Genomic DNA, 27,328 nt, shown 5'->3' with positions numbered 1-27,328 from the left:
GGCACATAGTAAATAAAAATGCAGTTTAAAATTCTCCAACAGCTCACTATCACTTTTCTTATACTTGTCTTCCCAACATTGAGGTTTAATAGGTAACTTAGATTTAATGTACATGCATACACATTTTAGAAGATACTATGGGATGACATACAATTTCATTTCAACAGCCAACTCACCTGCATGTCCCAGCTTCAAACATAATTAATACCAGCTTTTGATAGTCTACATTTTGTGAATTGGTTATCCATTGACTAGGTCAGTGCTCAATCATTCTGAATAGGCAATGTGTAAACTATCTGTAAACATTCTAACCGTAGATTCTAGAAACCCATGATATTGTTTTGTCACTGCTTCTATGTAATGATTGTGCAATGGGTTGGAATTTATTTTAGGGAATTTTATTTCCTGTTATTCTAAAGCATGCATCTTAGTTCAAATCCATATTCAAAGTTACAATTTGGTATTCATGTTACCAATTATTTGTATAGAATTATCATCAAATTATGACTCCAAAATATTGATATTTTTTCTTTTTTAAGATGTTATTTATTTATTTATTTATTTATTTATTTATTTGAGACACACAGAGAGGCAGAGACATAGGGAGTGAGAGAAGCAGGCTTCCCACAGACAGCCCGATGAGGGACTTGATCCCAGGACCCTGGGATCATGACCTGAGCTGAAGGCAGATGCTCAACCACTGAGCCACCCAGGCATCCCTCTAATACTTATATTTTTCTGCAAACATGACATAAGAATATGTATGTTTTGCATATGTATGTATTTTAGCATTACCTTCCCCATTCACATAGGAAGATATATTCCCAATTTACCTTATCATAGAAACAACTTGTTGTTAATTTATCTACATTTTCCTACAAAAGATTTCAGAAGATTCTAATTACATATAGCGTAGAGATGTGCCATTTGAGGATTCAGAATGACATTTAATTATATTTTTAATTCAATTTTCTTCTTTTAAAATAGTTACTCAACTTTCACGGATGTTATCTCAGTTCATATTTAACTTAAATTTCATATTGATTATTCCATTTATTGCTGACTGTGTGGTAAATTGTGTTTATTAGAAAACTCAGAAGATGATTTTTTTGATAAGGTACTATATATGAGGCATACCAAATACTGACTTTTAATATGTTCAACATCCATGTTATTTTATGATAAATTGTTTGGTTAAATTTTCTGAGTTTAATGCCTATTCCTAAAAATACAGTGCTTGATGATGAAAAATTATATGGATATAATTATTTTGCACAAATAAATATTTATTCAAGTTATCTTGTGTGCTAGGCTTCTCATTTCATCTCTAAACTTTATGTTAGCAGACAGAAAAAAGAAAACGTGGAGGAATTATTTAGGAAGTAATGCCAACAAGCTGCTAATAAGCATTAAAGTTAGAATTTTTTCCTTACGAAAAATGTACAAATGTCAAAAATTTGACAAAACTTCCAAATTTCTAATCTATATAATTTGTAATCTTTTTAAATTACTGGAGAAATTCGTATGTCTGCTTGCCAAATTTATGTGGGTTTTTTTTTGCCATATACCGCTCTAAGGATTAATACCTCAATATATAGTGGCCACTTTAATTTTCAGACTCCAGCTACTTTAGATGGATGTTCATTATTGTACAGGGTTCCAACTTCTCTCAACTTTTCAGGGACAAGAAAACTCTACAGCAATTTTGATTCAGAACTGGAAATATCAAGATCCAGCTGATGGCAACTTCACAGAGTATAGATCCATAACAGTATTTCCTCCCAAAGTTAGCCTGAAACAATGGAGAAGGTTGAAGCATACTTGAACTGAAAGACTCCTGAAGACATTCTAATGATACCTAAACTCCGGATCTAACGTTCTTGAGGTCATGCTGAAATTCCATCCTTGGTCTAGTGGAAACCAATTATGTACTCATTCAGTTTTTGGCCCATCCTTTCATTCCACGTTAGGGTGTGTGTGTGTGTGTGTGTGTAAGTAGCAACTATGTACCACCTTGGGTCTCAGCAGGAAAAAGACAGCACACTTGAAAGAGAAAATTGAAAAATATTCAAAAGGAGTATATACAAAGGTGTGTGCAGGGTATAGAGAAATAGCAAGAGATAGCACAGTATGTGGGGAGCTAGCAAGATTGGGAGGTTTTTATCTTCATCCAGATTTTTTTAAAAAGGCAAAAGCATAGAGTGATTTTCTGAACCTGAAGAGAGGATGTGTGAGCTCTCCGCTTCCCACTGGAACTTTGTCCTTTGGTTAAAGAAGGCAACCAGCCTAGGAAATCCAGGACAGAGAAAGCTGGGGGAGTAAAAAAAATACTCAGTCCTCATTATCTTGAAGCCTTTTCGCCAGTGCTTTTGGCCAGTAGCCAAACTCAACTAGCAACCTAAAGAAATAATGCAATTATTAAGACAAAACAGACTAGATTTGTTGTTGTTGTTTTGATTTGTTTTTTTTTTTTTAAGATTTTATTTATTTATTCATGAGAGACAGAGAGAGAGAGGCAGAGACATAGACAGAGGGAGAAGCAGGCTCCAATGCAGGAGCCCGACATGGGACTCAATCCCTGGTCTCCAGGGTCACACCCTGGGCCAAAAGCAGGTGCCAAATCACTGAGCCACCCAGGTGTCCCGAGGGACTAGGTTTTTTTTTTTTTTTTTTTTTTTTTCGGGGGGGGACTAGGTTTTAAAGAAGATTTGAGCATCTCAAGTTGAAAACAAAACTATCCAGAATTTGAAATTTATTTTACTTAGCCACTAAGAGGGTATTATCTCTCTAAAAAACATTAAACATGGTGTATGTCCTAATGCAGACTCTAAATCAAACATAATCACTAATATGTACTTTGTGAGATTTTGAAAGAAAACTTACAAAATTTCATATTCAACTTTAGTTCTTATTGGTTTAGTATATACTCACAGACTCATACAAATATGCATACACACACATCAATCATATATTCAGTATCATATGGCAGATAAATACCTTAAATGTAATACATTCACTATTGCAACACTTCATTATAAAAAAGATGAAGACATTTTACGAAATACTAGTTTATTATTTAAAATGCTTTTAAAAGTGGAACGAAACTCAATTTTCTTAAGAAATTGAAAGCTTTGGCTTGTTGTTTATAGAATATACTTCTGGGGAAGTCTATCATCCCATTTCTTATTTTTCTTTTCCCTCCAGGCTCTGTCCTTACATGAGATATATATTGATGGTCCAACATAAAGACTTGGAGTGTCCAAACTATGGATTGGTTTTGTTCGTATAATGTGAATCACCTAATATATAAGGGATTTTGTTATTTACATGTTTTTTTATAATTTCATACAGCCATCTTGTTTGATAAGATCATAGCCTGGGGACGCCTGGGTGGTTCAGGAGGTTGAGCATCTGCCTTTAGTTCAGGACATGATCCTGGGGTCCTGGTATCGAGTCCCACATTGGGCTCCCTGTAAGGGGCTTGCCTCTTTCTCTGCTTGTGTCTCTGCATCTCTCTTTGTCTCTAATGAATAAATAAATAAAATCTTAAAAAAAAGATCTTAGCCTCAAAGTTGCATAGATTTTATGATCTACTATAATATTTATCAATAAAAAAAAAGCTGGCATTAAGGGCGCCCGGGTGGCTCAGTCCATTAAGCATCTGACTTCAGCTCAGGTCATGATCCCACGGTCTTAGGATGGAACCCCACATAGGGCTCCCTGTTCAGTGGAGATCCTGCTTCCCTCTCTTGCTCTCCCTGTTTGTGCTCTCTCTCTCTCTTTCTGTCAAATAAATAAATAATAACTTAAAAAGAAACTAATCTCCAACATTTTTAAGTTATGAAAAAGTAAAAGTAAGATCAAGAATATGTCACAATATTATGTAAAATGCTTCTTCCTTAAATTTTTGTGTTGAATGAGAGTATATTATCAAAAGGATATGGTCATTAGCAATCAATAAATAGCTTAATACTGCAATTCTAAGATACTGAAAAACACTATCGAGTAGTCAAAAACTATAGAGCAATAGTTTATTTTTTATATGTAATATTTTTTTCTGTTCTTAAAATATTAGGGAAGAGATAAATACCATATAGCAAATGTATTTTATATCTTGAACTTATGAAAATTAATGTTTGTAGGTTTTTCAGAAAAAGATGAGAACGCTTTTGAGTTTGTAGGTAAGGAATGTATCATGCAAAAAGCAACACTGAGCTATATTTTGAAGAATGGGTAGGTTTTTGATAGGCAAAGAAAAAAGAAGGGTATGTCATTTATCACTCATGCATGACTCTTGAATGATAAATGGTAAAGCATGTCCAAAATACACTGATTTATGCCTTCATCTAGGTATCTTGATTTGTATCAGTTTCTTTAGAATAGAATTTTTTGTAAGGAAATAATGGGTGATAAACCATAAAAATACTGGAACTAGATTATAAACACTTTGAAAATCATGTTTCTTTCACTGTATTAAAAATGCCTTTGCTGAGGTCACATATCAATAAATTGCATGTTCCTCAGTCCTTCAGGCCTAGTCTCATGGCATCCCTTGAAATGGTTGATTGGTCCACAGTCTTTTTGCCTTCTGTCTTAGTCTATTTGAGCTGGTATAACAGAATACCATAGATTGGGTTGCTTATAAACAACAGAAATGTATTTCCTAAAATTCTGGAGGCTGGGAAATACAAAATCAAAGAGCCAGCAGATTGGGTGTCTGGAAAGGGCCTACTTCCTGATTTGCAAGTGTCCATCTTCTTCTTTTACCCTTATATAGAAGAGAGGTGAAAGAACTTGAGGTCTCTTTTATGAGGACACTATCCTATTCATGAAGACTCCACCCTTATGACCTAATCACCTACCAAAGGCCCTACTTCCTAACATCATCACATTGAGAGTTTCAACATAAAAATTATGGTTAAGGAGGCAGGGAGGGAGACACAAACATTTAGTTCGTAAAAGCTTCCATGTAACTCCATCTCTAGTATTGTTTTCTTTTCTTCTTAAACTTCTATCTCATCTCTCTAATTTCCTTTGTGGGCTTATTTTCCTTTTTCTTTCTTTCTTTCTTTCTTTCTTTCTTTCTTTCTTTCTTTCTTTTTTAGATTTCTTTTTCTTTGAGAAAGAAAAAGAGAACAAGCAGGAAGGAAAAGCAGAGAGAGAGGGAGAAGTAGATGTGGGGCTTTATCCCAGGATGCTGAGATAATCACTTGAGTGGAAGGCAGATGCTTAATGGCCTGAGCTCCACCCCCCAATGCTGGTGTCCCGTGGGTTTACTTTTCTTTCTGAGCCTTAAAAGTTGATATTGTGTATATTGTCCTATGACCTCTTTTTTTCTCATTCTACAGAAATTCCTTAGATCACCACAAATTTTCCTATAATTTTATTTAATTTTGTTTGTTTGTTTGTTTGTTTTTTTAGAAAGGGTCGTGGTGAAGGGCAGAAGGAGATGAAGAGAGAGTATGGAGCTCAATGCAGGGATTGATCTCATGACCCTGAGATCATTACTGGAGCCAAAATCAAGAGTCAAATGCCTAACTTACTGAACCACCCATGTGCCCCAATGTAATTTTATTTTTTAATGTTAATCAGTGAAATGCTTTGTTGATTTTACTTAATTTCTATTTGAACTCTTATGGACCTTCAACACTGTATAGTCAATTATAATAGGTAGATAATAAGAAGAAAGTTATAATTCAATGTGGCTAAAAATCATATTCATAACAAATGTTATATCCTTCCAACTCTGTCTCATCACCAGTCTGAATACTCAAGTTAGAAACATAAGTCATTACTGGCATCTACCTCATGCCTCACAGCCATATCCAATGCATCATAATTGTAGAAGAAGATTCATACATTCTTTTTTAATTATTGATGTTTTGATTGCCCCCTATTCGCTTTATTCTCATCGTGTTCTGACTGAACAAATTTAATAGTTTTTATTTGCCTAGAGATTAACTTTCAAGCTTGCCGACATCTTTTTCATCAATTTCTTCAAACCCAGGTTCATTTTCAAGAACGTTTTTCTGTGTTTACAATCTTTTTAGTCTTGGAAAAAGGAACAGTATATAGGGATTGTTTCATCTACACAACATTCATTATTCGTGGAGAAAATCTTTACTGAATTTTCACAATTAACTCTAGAGATTTGTTTATAAGCCAAGACTCTTCCAAGCCTCCCAATGAACCTTATTGGTTGGAATATACATACTGGAAGAAAGAGTATAAGCAATAAGCAGACATGCCTTGAAAGCTATAATAAACCTATGGCCCATGGATTTTAATGGCATATTCAGAGTAGTGAAAATTTTAGGAATTTTTTTTACCTATTCTGAACAAGATTGGCCATATGCATAAGAGGACTGTCATTGTTGCCCAGGGCCTCCTTTGTGATATGCTTGCTTTGTAATACATTATGATGGGAAAAAATATATTTTACTTAGACAAGAAAGTCCTGTTTCTTCACCCTAACTTTGTAATGTCAACTCCAGATGATTGGTGATTCTTTTGATCATTTCTTTGAGTACCTAGAAGTTTTTATAACATTACACTTAAAAGATTTTTAACTCAGCATCTTACAATTACCCTGAACATGAAAGTCAGTCTGTCTTTTAATTCTTTGAGACCAGTCACTTCTTCTGCTGTAAAAGGAATACACAAAATGGACTGTGCTTTTCAAATTTACTTCATATACCTAGAAAATATTCATTGATTGGTTCTCATTCATCAATACAGTTTTACAAAATGAGACAGTTATATACAAATTACTTCAATGTCAACTATGTTGTTCCCTTTGCCATTTTTGTTACAGACCATGACACAACTCATGAATTTATTCAACCATATAAGGCTTGTTTTTAATATCAACTTCTTTGCTGACTCATGACTCTTCTTCACAAACTCCATCATCAGCTTTGCAAGCAAGGTCATTACCTTCAGCTGGATCAACAAATGAAGGAAGGGATGTTACTATCACTCAGATTCTTCATCCATTTTACTAGTTATTTCACAAGGTTTTCTAGCACATAATTAGGTGTTCCTTTTGTACTCTGCATTTTACTATCAAATACTATCTACAGAGCTTCTTGTTCACTCTTTATGATAGTATGCACTGTGGTAATTGGCATATTCAACATTCATGTTATTGTTTTGCTATGTGCTTCTTTATTAAGACTATTATGTTCTCATTTGCATTTATTCAACACATCTTCTCAATGTTTTTGAGTTCAAATATGGTTCAAGAGATATTAAAAACAAGGACTAAATAAAAAAGCATTGAACAAACACACTGAGAACAAATACAAAACGTCAGATAACTCTCACAGAGTGTGACCCTGGGCTGCCTTAGAGCTAACAACATCTCAGATGCTCTTGTTGAAACTCCCTATGCTTTTCAAAAATAATAGATCCAAACTTCTGTGATTTTGTTTTCAACATAGTTCAAAGATTTCTACATATATATTGCCTTTTTTGGATCAGGGAATCTATTTTTTTTTAATTTGTAGGTATTCAGCTAAAATCATTAAATTAAAAGAGTATGTATTGAAACACATATACTCTATAAAAAGGATATTAAGAAACAAGGAGAATTCTAACAATTTGAAGAAGATGGCAGAGTTGACAGGTTATGCCTATAGTTAAAATTTTACTTCTCACTTGGATATATCCAAAGGAGAAAAACGCCAAAATAATTTTAAATTGGATGTGTTAATCTTATTGTTAGAAATTACGGGAAATTATTATTTTAAATTATTGTATGTATACAACACAAAAAAAGCAAGTAAGTAATTATGCCCAAGTCATTAGGAACCAAGATTTTCAGTATACAAGAAAAGAGATCAAGGCATGAAATCTAGAAAGTTAATTAAAACCTAATAGCCTCTGATTTGAATGGTGATAGTATTATGAACATATGGCTTATTTTTTAACTTTTAAAAATTATGTAATTTTAACTCTGAGCACTGAGAAATCTTTTTTTTACATTTATGTATTTATTTGTTTATTTGTTTGTTTTTAAGATTTTATTTATTTATTCATGAGAGACACAGAGAGAGACGCAGAGACATAGGAAGAGGGAGAAGCAGGCTCCATGCAGGGAGCCTGATGTGGAACTCGATCCCAGCACTCTGGGATCACACCCTGAGCTGAAGGCAGATGCTCAACCACTGAGCCACCCAGGCGTTCCTGCACTGAGAAATCTTAAAAACTATAACAATTAAAAGAATGAGAATCCCTGGGCTCTAAGTTTCTATAAGTACCACTTCCCACTAGAAAAAAAAAGTGGCTAATTCTAGGTTTGGAACAGAAAATATGAAAGATGGGACATGAAGACTATGGGATTTTTATCAATAGAATCTAGGAGCCGGCTTAAAGTGGCTCAAATGGGGTAAAAGATGAGATATTTTGGACACCAAAAACAGTTAAGATGTAATGATTTGAAGTACATTAAATATTTCAAAAATTGGCCTATCCATAATAAAAATCAGCTACAACAAAGTAGAGCCTCACTGGCCATCATTGAGACTGCTAAAACACCAAGTAATTAACCTGAAGATGTTAAATAAAGGTAAAAAAAAAAATTTTAAGGGAAAATGAGGTCACTTCTCATTAGAATTAAAGCAGGATCAGAAAAATGAGAAAGAAATATTTAATCTCTTCTTAGTTTCCCAATGCTTATATGCATATCAAATCCTATATATCAACTTTATAGTTTTGTAAGGGCAATATTAAGACTTACATTTTTCAATTTATTAGCCATTATCCACTCTTATCTCTATTTCCATATAGTAAAATTGTGGTAAGTAGCATTTAAATTTAGGTCTGTTCTATCAAGCAGTATAACTCATTGTTTTGTAAGTCATTGGATTAATAAATAGTAAATTTAAAAATAAATGAATATTTTATGGACTAGGACAATGTTAAATAATTACATCATGAAGACATACTTTTAATATTTTTCTTAAGAGGCCCCAAACTAAAATGCAGTAGGCCTCTTGGCTCCCATGATCACTGATATTCTAAGGTCCAAGAATCTTTATGAAATTTTAACTAGAGATTTGTTTTCATTTTATAAATGTGAGCTGCATCAAACTCTCTTTTTAGCTCCATGAAGGAAATGGTGTGCTCTCTCTGGGAACGTACAAGGTTGTACATTGGATTGTACAATGGGTTGTACAACGTATATTTCATCATTATTAGGAATAATTTAAAACAAATATCTTTCTCTTGTACTCAGAATGAATGTTTCAGATCAAATAATGGTATTTATGCCAAAGGCCTAGGAATGGAACACTGGAAAAAGAAAAATAAGTAATGTGGTATAGATCTTAGGTGTTTTTAATTAACATAGAATCTAATAGGATAGTTTGAATTCAGATGCCTAAATATAACACAAATGGGGTAAAAAGATACATATTCTCTTCTAGTATTAATAAGAACAGAATGTATAGAATATTGATTCAAAAAATAATGTACAGAGCAGCCTGGGTGGTTCAGCGGTTTAGTGCCATCTTCAGCCCAGGGCCTGATCCTGGAGACCTAGGATCGAGTCCCATGTCAGGCTCCCTGCATGGAGCCTGCTTCTCCCTCTGCCTGTGTCTCTCTGTCTCTCTGTGTCTTTCATGAATAAATAAATAAAATCTTTAAAAACAATAATGTACAAATATAGTATCTGTCATTGGGAATACAATAGTTCACAAGATATGTGCATATGATCCCTGTCCTTAAAAGATCATCAAACATTTCAATGTGGAAAGTCCAACGTCAACTACCACCACTTTATTATTTACTCTGTTTACATGAGTTCAACTTTTATTTTTTAAAGATTTTATTTATTTATTCATAGAGACACAGAGAGAGAGAGGCAGAGACACAGGCTCCATGCAGGGAGCCCGACATGGGACTGGATCCAGGGTCTCCAGGATCACACCCTGGGCTGCAGGCAGCGCTAAACTGCTGCGCCACCGGGGCTGCCCCAACTTTTATTTTTCCATTTCAGATTCTACTTATGAGTGAGATTATACAACAGCTAGGGAATGGGGAAAACAGATATATGCGGTCAATGGTTGCAAACTTCCAGTTATAAGATGAATAAATTCTGGGGATTGGTGGCTGCAGTGAATAATACTGTACTGCATACTTGAAATTTGCTAAGAGGACAGATCTTAGGCAGTCTTATCACACATACATAATAAAGGTAACTATATGAGGTGATGAATGTGTTAATTAAGTGGTAAAAATTTTTTCACTATATGTATATGTATTAAATCTTCATGTTATAAACTTTAAATAAATATAGTCTTATATTTCAATTATACCTCAATAAAGCTGAGGGAAAGCCATAAATTGAAAAAAGTGAAAGAGAGAAAGAGAGAGAAATCCCAAGGGTATTATTGTGGAACATTATGTAGCAGTAGGACAAGAGCTATTATATCAACAATATGAAATCACTAAAGATAATGTCCCAAGAGGAATAATTTGAATTCAAGTTGATTAATACAGGACAGAGCATTTTAAGAAGAATAGCTGGCAATATGTCCTAAACAACTTCTGTTAGTAGCCAAAAGGTGTCTGAAGGGAAAAGAAGGTCTCATAATTTGATGAATAAAAACAGAACAGGAAGTAATACTCTTGTGACTTAATGTGCATTTGTTTTACTAATACAGGTATCTTCAGGGCTTAGAGAAATTTGTCTTTATCTCTCAACAGAAGATCTTTAAAAATTGTTTTGATGCCGCTCAGAATGAAACACAAATCCTATCTCACCATACCTTTCCATATTCTTTATACCTTCTAATGATACCATAGATATATCCTTAACTCAGGCCACAGTCATGAATAAAATAACCTCAGTTGCTAGTCTCCTTTAGTCATAACAAAGTACTAAATGTTTATTTCAGTTGGTTTGCTAAAAAATTTGTGCTTTTAGACAGAAGAAACATAAGATGAGAAGGTAGAGGTAGAACTGGAAAATTAGCAGAGTATAGAAGTCAATACTTCATCTTCATACTTGAAGGACTGCACATTGTTTTTGATATGCACTTACTTGACATGTTTGCTTCAGTCCACCATATAATTGATCTTTACAAGTCGACTGACCATTTGTGCCTTCACTTTGAGAGCTGAATTGAGTCATTACCACACATGTCTGGCATCTAATAGACTCCAATGAATGTAATTACTCCAGTTTATTGGGTCAATGATCTGTGAACAAAAAATTATCTATAAAGATTTTGACAATATAGATCCAGTGAGTCATTTTATTTTAAAAATGTATCTTTTTCTTTGGAAGATGAAGAATTGAAAAAAGCCAAATTTTAAAAGTCTTACTAACACTATAATTATTGGATAAGCAGTAAGAAATAAACAATTACTTTGCTGAAAGTCAGTAGGTAATAATCGTCTGATGATACACAACTTAATTTCAGGTGTTGAAGCATACCAAACTGTTAATTTCCTAGGTTTTAAGAAGGGATAATAATATAACATGCTTGCTTACAAGAACATAAAAAGATTTCAAGAATTGAGGAAATATGTAGTAAAATCAATGCTTCTGTTAACTTTAGAGTTTTACTGGGGTTTGCCTTACCAAAGCAGATTACTTTTAAAAAATGTATTTTTCAAGGACTTCAAGGATATGCTTGACAGTTTTCTTTTTCTCCAAAAGGTCATCAGTGTTGTTGATTTGATAGAAAGACAAAAGTCAATTAACTGCTGATCGATAAAAGGTCATTTTTCTGATCTAGATGAGATGTTTAACCAGAAGGTTTTGAAATGTGTTTTTTAACCTAATCATAAATATTTCTGACACTGAAGGTAATGTGATTAAGGTGTATTAAACACATCAAATTATATACAACTTTTAAAAATTATTGTTCCAACTTCATAAACAGGCATTAACATTTTAAACAATATTTAATGAGAAGGGTGGGCTTGTGAATAAAAACTAGCTAGGTAAATATTTTTGCCTTAAACCTAATGTTACTGTAAATATCAATACAATATTGGCTAAATAAGGTCTAACTGCACAACAATAGAAATCATCCTTCAAGGATATTCACAGCCTATTTGTGTGTTTTTCTGTGAGTTATTTTAAACTCTTACCCTTGATTCAAGATATTGATGCATAGTTAGCATATCTGTTTAAGGAATTTAGCCTATAGATTGGTTTTATATTATATTAGATGCATTCTATCATAGCATGATCTTAGAATGTACTATTTGTGGTCTTTCGCATTCTATAATGATCTGTTAAAACATTACCTTTTTTAGTTCCCGGACAATGCTGCCTCAGATAAATTTTCCTTCTCTATTTAAAGATTTGAGGACCTACTAAATGAAGAAGTATAAGAGGATATCCTGCCTTCATGTATCTGCTGTCTTTAGGGTAGATAAGGAGGGAGAGTGTGATGACTCTTCTGTGATGGGTCAGAAGAAAGAGTGGAGGATGGTTAGTGGTGGTTAGTGGTAAAGGTTTGCATATAGACACATTAATGGACAGTTAAGAATACAAAGACCTGAGAGGTACCTGAGTGGCTCAGTTGGTTACGTGTTCTGCTCTCGGTTTCAGGTAGGGTCATGATCTCATGGGTTGTAGGATGGAGCCCTGCTTGACTCTGTACTCAGCAAGGATTTGCTTGGTTCCCTCCCTCTGTCCCTTACTCCACTCATCTGCTCTCTCTCTCTCTCTCTCTCTCTCTCTCTCTCATACATAAATATTAAAAAAAAAAGAATAGAAAGGTGTCACATTATACTCAGGAAGAGTAAGATAAAAATGCAAGAATGGGGAATCAGGGCATGCGCTGTGGTAGGAACATCAGAGCCCAGTAGGGCAGCAGAATGCATTCCTAGATGGCCACCTGGAAAGAACTGAATAGCAGGTGATGGAAGGTTGATCTGGGGTTAATGACTTACTATGGGCCCAGATCTGAGGAGCAGATGTGCTCAGACTGGGACCCGAGCTTTCTGTGCAGCTCTCAATTTACAGGAAGTGCATACTGGGCATAAATATAAATACTATTCTTAAGACCTGGAGTGATTGGACATGGGAGGAGGGGAAGGCAGGGATGTAGTCAGAATTAAGCTTGTGGAATCAGAAAATGGAAACTTTTCCAGTGCAGTAGAATTCTCTTCTTGCTTCAGCTGCCAAAAAATTTACAGCCAAGATTATTGCTGGATTGTTGTGTTCTATGCCAAGGACAGAGCTGGAAGTACCTGTCTACCCCCAGCCAGGTAGACCTTCTTTTACTCTTAATGAACCTATTATGCTTATGCCCTGAGTCACCTTGTGTTCTTTTGGAATTGGGTGGGGCATGGTTCTTATATAAACAATGTCAGCAGTTCTGAGAAAACAAAAATCAAATTATTTAAGAGACCATTGAAGAAAAATTAAATGTTTATTATATGAAAAAAAGGAAAATAACATCATATGCAGAATATAATTGATTATTTTTAAAGCAATACTAACGATAACCAGTATAATATCATAGAAGTGATTGAAAGATATCTAGGTCTAGTGGATATTGAATGCCTACTATGTGCCAGGACACTGTGTGGAGAGACTTAAAAATCACTTTTATTACCACAATGAATGGTTACTATTATCATCATTATCATTTTATTTTTACTCTGACATGTGAGAGGCAAAATGTCCAAATAACAAAACAACTATAATAATAAATAACAACTACTATTTAATGTTTCTTAAGCTTATAAATCTTGGCTTTGGAAGAAATGAAAACAAAATGCATTTATTATTATAATTTTCTTATGTGACCACTTATATATTTGACCAAAATCAGAAGGAAACTACTGATAATTCCTTCTCTTTCTTGTCTTATATCTAAATACTTATATAATATTAAGTACAGAAATAGTGGGCTGTGTCATGTAGCAATCAAAGTAGATTAAATGGCAAAAATTCTTTTTTAAACATTTTTATTTAAATCCAATTAATTAACATAAAGTGTATTATTAATTTCAGAGGTAGAGTTCAGTGATTCATCAATTGTATATAATCCTTTGTGCTCATTTTATCACATATGGCAAAAATTCTTATGCATTTACAGACTCATACATTTTATTTACTAAAATAATGTTCTACTGATTTTCCTGTTTTAGTCAGTAATAACTATACCCTCCTCAAATGCTCAGATTGGCTATTTTGATAGCAGTTATGAATGAATGAATTAGGTAGCAGTCACTCTATACAACAGTTGACAAGAACAATAGCAAGAACCTCATCATTAGGCATCATAGCAAAGCACTGAATGTTTACTTCAGTTGGTAGCTCAAAACTATGTGTTATTAGAAAAAGGATGAGGTCCAATGGCCCATGCTTTATGACACCATTTTACTAATGACAAAGTGAAATTTGCTAGCTGAATCAAGGAGTACAGAAAATTGGTGCTCAATACAAGATAGAAGTTAAGATTTGGCTGACTACATAGCAACTTCTTTTTTCTCCTAAGATACTGTAACTCTGGGTTCTTTCATGTAAACAACAGAAATTCAACTCATGGTTATTTAACTACAAAAGGGCTATAAAAATCTGAGTTGTTGAGGCACTTGGGTGGCTCAGCTGGTTAAGGGTTTGACTTGATTTTGGCTCAGGTCATGATCTCAGAGCTGTGATATTGAGCCCCGAGTCAGGCTCCTGTCTCTGCATGGAGTCTACTGGAGATTCCCTCCCTCACCCTCCCTCCTCTCCCCCACTTGCTCACGTTCTCTGAAGTAAATAAATAAAATTTTAAAAAATCTGAATTGACTTTCATGGACCATTTCAGATATTTGGAAATGAAAAAAAACTTTGGTAAAGCTATTACATGTCTCATAATTATTAAAAGGGCAAGAGGAAAAATGTTAGCTGGGCTTTGAGAATTTTTCCCAAAATCTAAAGACTGTCCAAAATGAGTGAACCAACTACACACACTTTACAATCTTGAATAGCAGAAAACCACCAGTGAGATTGGTGATTTCAAAACATATCATTAGACTCCTGATGCCAATCAACATGGCATAAGCTAATCACAACCTATCTTTCCCATTGATTACAATTAAAATCCCTAGACAATAGGAGATTGGGAGATTTGAAAGGTAAATAAAGAATAAATTCAGCAGATCCTAGATGTGACCTAGGAGCTCAACATCTTCTGAAACTGATTTGAAACTGAAGTGAAATATGTAAAATACTGGAATATAGTGGAACACATTAGAAACAACATATGTAAACTCCCTCTTTCCTTTCTTTTAAAAATGTTAATAATGTTAACCTAGTGATTGTAAATTCCAACTTCTATTCTCTTCACACACACACACACAAAGCTTGCTCTAGATTCATCTAATCAGGTATCTGAGAAAGACTGCATCCCTTGATCAATCCACATGTAGATTTGATTTTCGTTCTTATTGTTGATGGTGGCTGTAGGATCTGTGTTTGTTTTGTTTCTTGCCCTACATTGAATTTAAGACATTTTCAGCAGAATAAAGAAGTCTTCATGGATAAAAAGACCTATGAGAACCAGAAAAGACTCAGAAGAAGGAAGTTTTATTTAAAAATAGTGTTAGGGCAGCCCGGGTGGCTCAGTGGTTTAGCACTGCCTTCAGCCCAGGGGGATCGGGATCGAGTCCTGCATCAGGCTCCCTGCATGGAGCCTGCTTCTCCCTCTGCCTGTCTCGGCCTCTCTCTCCCTGTGTCTCTCATGAATTAATAAATAAAATCTTAAAAAAATAAAAAATAAAAATAGGATTAGATGGAGTGCCTGGGTGGCTTAGTAGGTTGTGTCTGCTTTCGGCTCAGGTCATCAACCCAGGGTCGTGAGATCAAGTCCCACATGGGGCTCTCTGCTCAGTGGGGAGCCTGTTTTTCTCTCTCCCTCTGCCTGCTGCTCTGCCTGCTTTTGCTCACTCTCTCTCCCTTTGTAAAATACATACATACATACATACACACACATACATACATACATACATAAAATATTTAAGAAATAATTAAAAAAATAAAAATAGGCTTAGAAAAAGAGAGGAGTGCTATGATCAGAAACATTCGTAAGTTCAAAAGTTTCTGTTGAACAGGTCAACAAAAATGTACTGAGTGATAATTTCATACGATTTGTAAAAACTCTTTCATATATTTTTGAACAAGTAATTATACATAATATATATATACACTCTCTCTCTCTCTCCATATATATATATATATATATGTCCATTATTTCTTTCTCTATTCTATCCATCTATCTGTCCATCCATCCTCACAGTGATGAGTACTTAGAAATTACAGATGAGAACAATTTGTGTGATAACATAGATATTAAGATTAATTGGAATAACTGATCAGCACCATTGGACAAGTTATCCAAGTTGGATCAAAGCAAGAACAGCAAATATTGCTCTTTACTCTCTTTGAACTTAACTACACCTTTTAAAGTGTTACGCATTGGGAGAGATGAGCTACTAAAAGGAGCCTATCTTATAAACAATAGAGATGGAATTACTACCACATAGCATATATTTAAGTAGGTTCGGTAAGTTAAAGGGGTTAAATATTAATTCATTTGTTAGTACTTGAGTTTTATTGTATAAAGTATGTCCATTTTGTTTCCATATAAATATTACTAAAAGTAAGGCTATCAATAAAATTCTGTTCTTAGAAAAGAAAAGCTTAACGTATTTCAATTAACAATCTCCTAGATAATTACCATTATACTAAAATAAATACTAATTAACATGCTAATTTTGGCAATTAATTGATATCCAATCAACTCACTATAGTTGTTTTATTAAACACCAGTTAATTGTTCAAATTCTTTGCGAGTTTAATGTATAAATTTGGGCAATAAAGCACATTTAATGTTTTCCTTGTTGAGACAATTATATGGCAACTAAATTAACTTACTCTTACTCATTTAAGTTTATTACAATATCATGTATTTAGTGTACAATAAATGTGTAAACTAATTTAAATACTGAGTAAGTGCTAAGGTTTATGTAGTTCTTGACTATTTAAGCACAGTTCCATAAACCTTTCCTAGGAAGAATGATATAAACTGTTTTTTGTGGGTCTTATTCATTCTTTGATTATTTAAATTATAGTTATGAATGTGTGTATATTTATATATAGATATTTACAATAAATAAATTTAATGCTCTGGCCTTTGAAATTACTCAGAACTGTCTTATTCATAAAAGTAAGAATATTTGTCCTTCTAATATATGGTAATAATTTTAGAAAACTATCATCTATTAAGTAGATACCTTCAAATTATTCATTACAGTCTTTTATTTATCAGAAATTATTCAGAAGCAAATCTGAGTAAGCAATATATCTTTCTGGGATTGTTAACCACGAAAAGCTTAATGCAGTTAAAAATTACTTAGGAATCAAATGGAAACACAAACATGCTAAAAGTATTTTTTTCTTTTAATTTCTAAACTTTCACAACCTAAATTTAAAATAACTAATAAAGCCTTTTGCTGTTAGGTTTTTTTCCCTGATTAGTCATGTAGACATCTGCCTCTTATTCATATTACAAATACTTTAGGAAAAATTAAGATTTATTATACAAAGTATACATATTAGCCATCTATTTTTTCTGAAATCAGTGAAAATAGTAATATTCACTTTGATAATACAAGTTATTGGCTTCCATCCAGCCCAGCCTCTGCCTCTAATTTGACCTACCTAAAGCCCTTCCCTTCTAGGATGTGTCAGATGAGTAGTCAGCAATCTTGGGGAGATTGAATATATTTGCCTTACAAACATTTGGGCTTTTTCATTTTTATTTTGGGTCAGTTGTGTAAAGCCTATTTTACAAGTTCTTTATGTGTGTGTGTGTGTGTGTGTGTGTGTGAATAAAACTGCCTTTTATTTATTTCATAATAATGTAGACCTGCACTGATGCCCTTTTCTGTTATATAGTATATGCCCTGTTGGCATTCCACTTAATATTGGTTTGAGCTTTGTAATAAAAATAAAGAACCGACTCTTCTCACTCAATTTTTTTCCTCACAATCTCAGAGTTTTCTCTATGGGCAGAGGGCGTCATTCCTCAGTGTCAAAGTATTCAGCCAGAAACATTTGTTGAATGTATCCACATGAATGAACTAAGCGCGGCTGATGCAGAATTCAGGGATGTAGGTACCACTCAATCCTCAGCTTCTGGTCAGTTCCTAGGAATAAGTAAGGTCCCAAACACATAATTAATAGTGTGATATGGCCCCTGTGTGTTGTCAGGAAGAATCTAAAATATTATCAGGAAAGAGCATAAGAAGCCCCCCCCTCCCTGATACGCAAAGTTTAAGCAAAGTCAAAGAAAGGAATTATTTTTCCAAGTTTCATGGTGAGCTCAGGAATAATACTGATTTTGACAGGCAGACAATGAAAATTTCAATGAAAACAGAGTCATATTGAAGCATAGTGATTTTGATTCTTAGAATTACAACATAGAAACTGGTTTTGTGTGAAATACAATGACTTTTGTTTTATAATGCTATCACAATCATGGAGGATAACTTGGAATGATCCTAAAGTCAAGCTATTATAAACATTTTCCATTTGCAGAAATGTAACTGCAAGGAGAAAAAATATATATATTTAGAGTGGAATATGAAAAATGAAATTATGGTAAGTCTATAAGATGTTTACATAAAAGTAGATTTTTTTCTATTGCATGGTATCTTAGGGTTCTCTAGAAAAATAAAACCAGTAGGAGACAGAGAGAAAGGGGGAAGCAAAGAGAGAAGAAGAAAGAGAAAGATTTATTATGAGGAATTGGCTTACATGTTTGTGGAGGCTGAGAAGTCCTACAATCTGTCATCTGGAAACGTAGGAAAGCCAGTGTTGTCCTTTCAGTCCAAGTCTAAAAGCCTGAGAACCGGAAGAGCCAATGATGTAAATCCCAGTCCCAGGGCAGGTGAAGACCTCTGTCTCAGCTCTAGCAAACAGGATGGAAGTCAAAGGAATGAATTCCTCCTTTCTTTATGTTTTTGTTCTATTTAAGCCCTAAACAGATTGGATGATTTACTCAGATTGGGGAGGAAAATCTGCTTTACCATGTCCACTTCTTCAAATGTTAATCTCATCTGGCTACATCTTCACAGACATAACCACAAATATAAGGAACCCCTCAGCTCAATCAAGTTGACACAGAAAACAATCTTCACACAAGGTAGTTACAGACTATTAGTGACCAATAAAAGCAAATTATAAATAGTGTATATCATATGGTCACAGGTTTATATTGTGTATAAATGTCTTTGTATTCAAAGCCATACCTGTATTTATTTATGTCTTGAAGACATATATAAATTTTTAATAGTTTTGTCTCTATATATTTGGATTATAAATAATGTATTTTTTCTTCTCAGAATTTGTACAATTAACAAATATACATTATTTTTGTAATTCTTTGTAGTTACCTGTTGCTTTTATGTGTTTATCTTTCTCTACTCAGAAAGAAAAATTAAGCACAAATGTATTTTTTTTTTTTGTAAGTAGAACATAGAGCCCAATGCAGGGCTTGAACTCACAACTCTGAGATCAAGACCTGAGCTGACATCAAGAGTTGGATGCTTAATGGACAGAACAACCCAGGTACCCCACAAATGTACATTTTTAAATTACTTTTACAAAAGGCATCTCCAATTGAATCAAGAGTAAAAGAAATCTTGTCCATAGAAAAGAGGAGAGTGCCTTCTACATTGTGGATATTCAATGCATGTATATTTATATGAAATAAGATTTCTTATCACTCACTAAATTCCTTAGCCTGTTCTGGTGTATTTATTTACAGAGAAATTATTATTTCATAGTTAGCAACACTTTTGACAGTCCATAATTTACAAAAACATTTCACTTGACAATCTGTAAGTTATAGGAATCACAATACAGATTACTGAAAACAATAATAAATAAATAAATAAATATTCAATAGATTGACATATATATTTCTCATGAATTGCTAATTTCATTCATCCTTAAACTCTGTTATACATCATTTGGAGGAAGTCTATGTATGAAGTTAAAGGGGCACATTTTCTTTTTCTTGATTAATCTTATTTTCCATCATTTATGTCAGGTGATGGCCATAACTCCCATGTAAAATTAAACTACTCCCAGGTTATAGTCATGCCTCTAACCAGAGGCTAAGAATTACACACAGAGACACACACATAGGTGCAGGTAGATATACACAGCTAATATTGTACCCAGATATACTTCATCAATTCTTTGTCAGGTTTAATTTCCATTTCTTTTTCCATAGTTCTTTCTACTTCTTCATAGTTTTTCTCACTTTGCTTATTAGTACTAAGAAATGTGACTGCAGACTGCCTCAAAGTGACACAGATAAGTAGCAGGTCTAAGCCAGTAGAGGATTCCAGATTCTATTCTGTACAATGACAGAGGTGAGAGTATAATTAGCTTTTAAAAAATTTTATTGATTATCCATGCTAAAACAAGATGAGTTATTTTCTGAATAACTTTGGCCTTTCATTTTATACTTTAAGCTTTATGCTGTAACAGTGGTTCTACACAACTGTATGTTTAAGTCATTCTGTTCCTACTATAAGACATATAGATACTTGAACAAAGGCATACAATATATGGTACATTAAAAATATATAAGTGAAAATAATGTTTCCAATTACCTTGTGGATGCACCTTTGGTGCAAAAGAGGTCATTCATCATATGCTTAACACTTGAGAGACAAGAAAAACAAAAATATGTCATTGACTAACCCTGATTTTCCTTGCCCAAACCCAAATCAATTAACATTATGTTATTTTTAATTGGAGTCTTTAAATATGCATTTAGATAAGGAAAAACTTATATCACTGTAAGAGAGAAATCCAATAAAATTGTTTTATATTGTAATATTTGAGCAAACCTATAGTGGCCACATCCGAGGCAACTTCCTCTCTAATACATAGAATGGTGCTATTTTAGAGCTGCAGAAGACTTGAAGATTTTTTTTTAATATCATCATTATAAAAGGAAAGAAAGGAGACAATTCTATGAGAATTACCTGTTTTATCCTAAAGTTTTAAATGTGTTGGCCTTAGAATTGGAACTAAAACTCAGACTTCCTGACTCAATGTACATTAGATAAATCTTTTATGTAGCACATAAATACTTGAACATAAAATTTCAGAATTATGTGTCATCTTAAACATAGACTTCCAAAATTACATATGTTGATACATTTAAAAACTAAATCACACTTTCCCAAAAGTTACAGCTATTTTTGACAGTGAGATAAAATCTGGGCAGTTATGAAACTATAATAAAGTATCACCTCTACTATGAGACAGTAAATAAATAAATGTGTTGTATAAAACAATAAATAAGAGAAACCAACTGTTAATCTAAACTGACCAGTTGTTTATCTGAACTAGTGATGCTTTTAGATTAATATTTTAAAATAATTCTAAAAGAATTTATAAAACCCCAAAGGAGGTAATGCAGTGGGGAAGCAATGAGAAAGGCATTTATTAACTTGTCATTCTAATAAATCTATGTAAACTGTGTAGTCAAACAATTTTTAATAAACTCTTATGTCTATAGACAACTTAAAATTATAAAGATAATATACTTTTATTTATCATTTTCTTTCTTGTTTGAAATATTGGTGCATTTAAACAATAAACCTCCTCCCCCCGAAAGAAAAGAAAATGAAACAAATAAAAAGAAAAAAAATAATGACATGTATCTTTTGGTCCATGGGAAACGATCTTATTTTACTTCTCTTGTATTTCTCAACACAAGGCAAGTAAATAGGATGGCAAATATCATTATATTCTGAAAATTACACCTGGAATACAAATATAAATCATGTCAATATGATGCCACACATACTTGGGCTCAATTTTGTCTTCTAAATATCATCCTTCTCTTCATACTTTAAATGATATGAAAAACATCAGGTTATATTAAAATTTTTTAATAGTTTCTGCTTGGAACTAGGACAAACAAATGAATATAGAGAAGGTGGGCAATGAGTTGAATGAATACTAAAAATCCTAAAAGTAAATTTATGAAGCATGATGCACACATTCATTTGTTGACATCCACTCTATGTCATGTAGCCCAAAAGATAGTGATAACAAAATAGCATGAACAAAATACACTCCCTTACCATAAGAAGATACACACTGAAAAGGGAGGCAGGCAAATGAGCAAGATATTACATATTGATGATGACTACAATCATAGAGGTATGTATCAGGTGCTGTGTGAGGCTGGAATGAGGACACTAATCACAGAAGAGGACAAAAGTAACAGTTACAGTCAGCCACTTCAAGAAAGGTGGTGATTTAGCTGAATTTTCAATAATAGTCACAGACAAGAAGAGAGGATACATCCTTCAAAGGAAGCAAGGGGAAAAAAGAAGCAGGAATGTGCAAAGACTGAAAGAGATCTGGGACGATATTTTCAAGGTCACCTAGAGGTCAAAACTGAGGGCCCAAATTAAATGTGTAAATAATGGGACAGAACCTGTCAGTATAGAAAAGTGTACTGTCTAGGGCTTATAAGCTTAAATTTTTATGTCTTCTATACTTGCCTTCAAATTCCTTTCATCTAGGGATGCCTGGGTAGTTCAGCGGTTGAGCGTCTGCCTTTGGCTCAGGGATCGAGTCCCACATCCGGCTCCTTGCAGGGAGCCTGCTTCTCCCTCTGCCTCTCTCTGTGTGTGTCTCTCATTAGTAAATAAATTAAATCTTTTTAAAAAAGCAAATTCTTTTAATCTAAATACTAGCTTTTTACAATAAGCAAGTAACAACTTTTTTCAGTGTTCTCAACTGCAAAATGGAGTGAACACTATATATAACTTGCATGTTGTTGAAAACTTCCATGGTAATGTTTTTATTTTTTTTTTCATGGTAATGTTTTTAAAGCCCCAACTCTCCAACTAACCAAATCTGTTCATTGTAACCATGATATATGCATTCCCAAATACAAAGGATAGCATTTATATTATCCTCAATCTCTCAATAGCATTGCAATATTTCACGCTCCTTCTTTCTGGAAGGCAATGTAGAGAACTACAATTCCACTTTCTGTTCCTCAAACTTTTCTGACATCTTACACTTAACATGTCTTTTTTTTGGGTCATGTTAATTTTGAAATTTGTCTTTTTGCGTTCTCCTCATTTATAATTCTATATTTTTAGTTTTTTTTTATATTTTTAGTTTTATGAATTTCTTTTATTCCCACAATCTCAAAAGCCATATACGTCTTACAAATATATATTCAAGAGCTTAGTTACCTTATCTGAGCTCTAGTCTACATGTCTAAATGTTCACTGAGTATCCCCACTTGGCATCTTGCTAGTATCTCAATCATGGTAAAATAAAAATTATGATATTGACTGCAAAAATACATTAATTTCCTTTGTCCTTTATTCTAGTAAGGACAGTTACTATTCAACCAGTTAAATTCTCAATTCTGAACGCTGGAAGCCAATATTGACAGCTTCATCTTCTTTCTTTCTATTCATTGTCAAATCTTGCTCATCCTGAACACAGTATATGAATTAGATTCCTCAATTTGTAACCATCTCAGCTTTCATAACCCTGTATTAGACTATTATTCAAATAGTCTTTGAACTAATCTCTTTCTCAACTCTTCTCCAATCCTGGCCACCATGTCAAACCATTCCTTAAGTATCGAATAAAATACACAACATCAAGTTTTTCAAATGCTCAATTATTTAGTGACTTTTCTCCACCTGGATAAGATCCTAAATTTTTTTAGCCAAGATTATAAAGCCTTATAACTCTACCTGAAAATATGCCTCCTGACCATTTTTTCCTAGCTAATATCTACAGCTCTGTTAATTACTGTTTCTACAAAGAGGCATTAAGTAACCCAATCAAATTTGACCCATCCCCCTTACTCTTCATAATGTCTATTGCAGTCTTGAATGTTACATGTATTTGTATACTTTATATTTATCCCCACCACTAGCTTATGAGCTTCAAGAGGTCACGGATTTTGTATGTGACAAAAGCACATAGTAGGTGCTCAAAACAGTCATTGAATATATGTGTGAATGAACAAATTAGTTATCTCTTGTAGGTATGAGTCAGCATGATCACAAGCATGAAATAGCTAGGATATATGAAAAGTTACTCTTTTTTCTTTTTTGCAACAAAGCAAATAAATTGTAAGCTAAATCCTGTGCCCAAGAGTTTTGGTCAGACTATGCTATATAAACAGTAAAATTTTTAAATGAGTTCCTTTTCTGTCCAGGAGAAAAACAAAACAAAACAGCAACAACTACATCATCAATTTGAGCATTGTTTCTTTATAGACAAAGTAATAGTATAAGAAGTAATTTTCCTCAGTTCTTCACCTTCAACCACTACTATGTAAAGTTAAAAACAATGTCATCCTATCTTTCAATTTTTGTAATCTAAGAAACCAATGTTGCTAGAAGTTTACTTTTCATCAGCAAGAGCTTGAGATATTGCTCATATAATATCAAATTGAAAGTGACAAGTTGCTGTTGTTAAGACTTCTGGTCTTTGTAGGTTTTCTAGTCTCAATGCAGATTTCTGACATCGGATCAAAAATAACCTGTTTTGTCAAGATAATAATAATGAAAAGATGGTCGTGGAACTGGTTTATTAAGGTACTTAATCAGATTTTCTCCATAAAAACAAAATAGTTCTATTAAATCTCTTTGGCTTATTTTTAACAGAAAAAAATTAATGTAGTATATGATAGCTAAATAACTTGTTACAGTAAATATTTTTTTATTTTTTCTCAGACAATAATAATTAGATACAAAATCTAATGTGATCTATGCTACATAAAAGTCTCAAATTTACCTATGAGTACATAGTTTCTTAAATGTATGTTGAAGAACCAAAGATGCCTAAGAGAGAGATGGGAAGCTTTCTTGAACTTGCAGAAAAAGTACTGTCAGACAGATGTTTATGTCTGTGTCTATAACCATTTTTACACCTATATCTATATTTAGATCTATATGTTTTTTCCCCTTCAGACACTTCTCAAACCTGGAAAATGGAAGGACCTTTTAGGTGATGACAGCCACAGGGAAGTCTTAGTATTATGCATGAAGGGGTTTCAAAAGGAAGGCATGAATTTTTTATGAAGTGTGAATGATGGCAACAGAAGATAGTGAATAGAGAGCCCAGGTCTTTTCTAGTCATAATTGTAGTGAGTCCAAAGAGGTACAGAAAACCAAGTAGAAGGGAAACAGGCAAAATTTGTCTCTATATTTTTGTGTATTATCATTGAACTAATTTGTCTTTTTTTTTCACCTGAGGAAATCAAAGAAAACAACAAAACAATGAAGGATTTGTGCTGATATCAGATTTTTTAAACTAATTCTTCTTTTATTTTTTACTTCAGTTTTTTCTGAATTCTTGCTTGTATAAATATTTTCAGTTGCTAATTAGAAAGTAACACATAATATTTGTTAAAATTGGCTTATCAAAATGAAATATACATTTAAAAGGATCACAATATAATACTATTTTCAAATAGATCTAGAAGTATATACCCTTAAGCATAATCGATTCACTTTTCATCATTTGTGTGTATATGTATGTTATCCCTAGTATGTACCAAAACCCTATCTTGTGGCTATAAAATGTACAAAAGTGAACACTACATAATCAAAATCAACTCACTGTATTGGCACTGCCACATCCCTGGAAGTATTCTGGAAATGTCACTGGTGAATATTTATTAGCTACATTCAATTGATTTTTAATTATAATACTTGAATCTTATCTGTCATTTGTGACTGTTTCTCCTCCTTAAAATTCTCTGTTTTGTCTCATTCCTCTTCTACATTTATGGCAGCTGATTCCCAAATTTCTGCTAGAAGTTGGAGAGAAATGGAAACTTTTATCTCAGGAATGTGAGAGTTTATGCTCCTATCCTAAAAGTAGTCTTAAATGCCTGCACCACAAAGAGTAAGGATTGGGGAGTGGCCAAAGAGTAGGTCCCGATGCTAGCACAGCGGCTAACACATATAGAAGTTCAATAAATTGGGATGCCTGGGTGGCTCAGTGGTTGAGCATCTGCCTTTGGCTCAGGGCATGATCCTGGAGACCTGGGATCAACTCCCACATCGGGGCTGCATGGAGCCTGCTTCTCCTCTCTCTGCCTGTGTCTCTGCCTTTCTCTCTGTGTCTCTCATGAATAAATAAATAAAATCTTAAAAAAAAAAAGTAGTTCAATAAATTATAATCTCTCTCTCTCCCTCTCTGTTTTTTTCATACACGAATTATTTTATTGGGCTTTTTGCTTCAATTTTTTGTGTCTTCCTATTCTCCATAAGACAATGTTTCAAGATCTAAGTAAGTCATGAAAGATCCTACATTACTTCACTCATGAAGAGATTTCCTTCTTTATATCTGACTTCACCTACCTTTTCTGTTCTCTGCAACAGTGGTGCTCTCTCTCTCTCTCTCTCTCTCTCTTTTGATACATTATCTTATTTTATTCAAATACCAGTCTGATCACATATGGTCCAAGAACACTCAAATAATAAGCCACATAGAAAGATATGTTAAAGATTGGTCTTCAAACATTATAGCCAATGATGCCAATTGGACAGCCCTGTCCAATATGAAGTTCTGAGATGATAGAAATGCTCCACATCTGCATGATCCAATATGGTAACCCCTCATATTTGTAATTATAGATCCTCTGAGTACTTGTGGCTAGTGCAACTGAGGAACTGAATCTTTAATTTACATTTTTAAAAAGTTGTATTTATTTAAATAATCTGAACACCCAACATGGGGCTCAAACTCACAACCCTGAGATCAAGACTCTCATGTCTTCTGAGTGAGCCAACAGGTGCCCCTGAATTTTTTATTTAAATTTAAATAGCTACACGTGGCTACTATCATATTGAACTGCACAGATCTGGAACTTTTATTTACTAGAGGGTTGAGAATTGCAAATGCATTGGACAGGTGTGCTAAAGGATTCATGATTTGTATAGTAAGTATTTTTCCTTAGATTTTATGTTTATTTATGTCACAGAAGGCAGAGATGATTACAATTATAGGTAAATTAAAACTTTCCTCCATGCTGTTACTAAAACTCCCCCAATTTATATTCCAGGTATAAAATACTGCCTGCAGTTCCCTGAATTCACTATGCTGTTTCACACCTCAAAGACTTTGCTATTGCATATCCTCTAGAATGCCATTCCACCCTTGGCTGCCTGGTGAACACATATTTATCTATCAAAACACAGCTCATTGTCACTTTTTTTTCATTGTCATTTTTTAAACATAGGTTTTCCAGAAACATCTAAAATATTTGAGATTCTCTCTAGA

At 33.5% G+C, this 27,328-nt stretch overlaps 1 long non-coding RNA gene across 4 annotated transcripts in view; it reads right to left on the bottom strand.

Moving 5' to 3' along the window:
* Window positions 1-13,480: 13,480 nt before the first annotated feature.
* Window positions 13,481-27,328, bottom strand: part of LOC140608040 (uncharacterized) — a 120,280-nt gene continuing 106,432 nt past the window's right edge. For 3 of the 4 annotated variants that reach the window (XR_012009985.1, XR_012009986.1, XR_012009988.1), the window contains 3 exons: window positions 20,647-20,697; window positions 18,779-18,932; window positions 13,481-18,168 (listed from right to left, as the gene is read on the bottom strand). This is a non-coding gene — a long non-coding RNA (uncharacterized lncRNA). The remainder of the gene's footprint in view (window positions 18,169-18,778; window positions 18,933-20,646; window positions 20,698-27,328) is intronic. The other variant, XR_012009989.1, reaches the window with a different exon arrangement.

Source organism: Canis lupus, chromosome 17, assembly GCF_048164855.1.
Source record: "Canis lupus baileyi chromosome 17, mCanLup2.hap1, whole genome shotgun sequence".
NCBI classification, from domain to species: domain Eukaryota; kingdom Metazoa; phylum Chordata; class Mammalia; order Carnivora; family Canidae; genus Canis; species Canis lupus.
The sequence above is the reverse complement of the archived record's forward strand: the minus strand, read 5'-3'. Positions and strand labels throughout refer to the sequence as shown.